The sequence below is a fragment of the Mus caroli genome, chromosome 9 (assembly GCF_900094665.2).
Source record: "Mus caroli chromosome 9, CAROLI_EIJ_v1.1, whole genome shotgun sequence".
Lineage (NCBI taxonomy): Eukaryota > Metazoa > Chordata > Mammalia > Rodentia > Muridae > Mus > Mus caroli.
Genome location: NC_034578.1, coordinates 91,957,974 through 91,958,982, shown reverse-complemented (window position 1 = coordinate 91,958,982; position 1,009 = coordinate 91,957,974). Strand labels below are relative to the sequence as shown.

Below are 1,009 nucleotides of genomic sequence, written 5' to 3'. Positions count from 1 at the left end.
TGTCAGCTCTTCAGTGCTCCCAGTTGTTCTCTCCAACCCCTCCATTCCATCCCGGGCCGGCACTCTACCAACACCCCGTAACTTCTTCACTGACCTTTGACCCTTTATATGTCATTGCTGCTAGGTAGCTAGACCATGTGCTGACTTCCCAACCCCACCCCCTTCCAGTGCCGGGGACCCAATCCAGGGCATTGAGTACTCTATGAAACTGCACCCCTAGCTCTGCTATAAAACTCCTTGATTATTTATTATTATTATTTTATCTTATTGTTTTCCATATTACCTGAGTTGGGTGGTGGGTGTANACTCATGCACAGGCCTAAGTGTGTGCACCACCGCGCACTTGTGAAAGTCAGAGGCANCTGGTGAGTTGCTTCTTTCACCGAGTGGGTTCTGGGGATTGAACTCAATTTGTCAAGCTTGGTGGCAGGCATCGTTACCTCTGAGATACCTGTTGACCCTTTGTAAGGATTTGTTAGAGAGAGAGAGAGACAGACGAGAACGAGAGAAGGAAAGAACGAGAACACGTGCGAGCACACATACATGCAGAGGCTAAAACTTGGATTCCCCTGGAGTTGAGTCAGTTGGTTGTGAACCTAATGTTCTGAATGTTGAATGTTTAGATGTCCCATGGTATANTTGTACTACCAGTGTTTGGACATTTTTCTCTCTTATTTCTGCTGTACTGATGGGCTTTTATAGAACTTATTCAGTTCAGTGTTTTTAGTTTTTTGTTTTGTTTTTAAACAATAACAAAGCAACCTTAGAGCTGAGGGTATACTAGCCCAGTGCTGAGCTATGAGGCCCAGCCAGGGGTTCGTCTCTATCACTGGGGTAAGAGGCAACTCTTAAAATTTTACTTAACTCTGTTGTTTTTGAGGCAAGGACTCATAGCTCAAGCTAGTCTCAAACCTTGATCTATCTATACTTCCCAAATGCCAGCACTATAGACATAAATCACGACTTCACTCTTGAAGGGAAGCCTAGCTAAGTTTGTGACTTGTGTTGT

The 1,009-nt window shown here is 44.5% G+C and overlaps 1 protein-coding gene across 1 annotated transcript in view; it reads left to right on the top strand.

Moving 5' to 3' along the window:
• Atp1b3 (ATPase Na+/K+ transporting subunit beta 3) overlaps positions 1 to 1,009 on the top strand; it is a 27,689-nt gene that overhangs the window by 1,167 nt on the left and 25,513 nt on the right. The window lies entirely within an intron of this gene.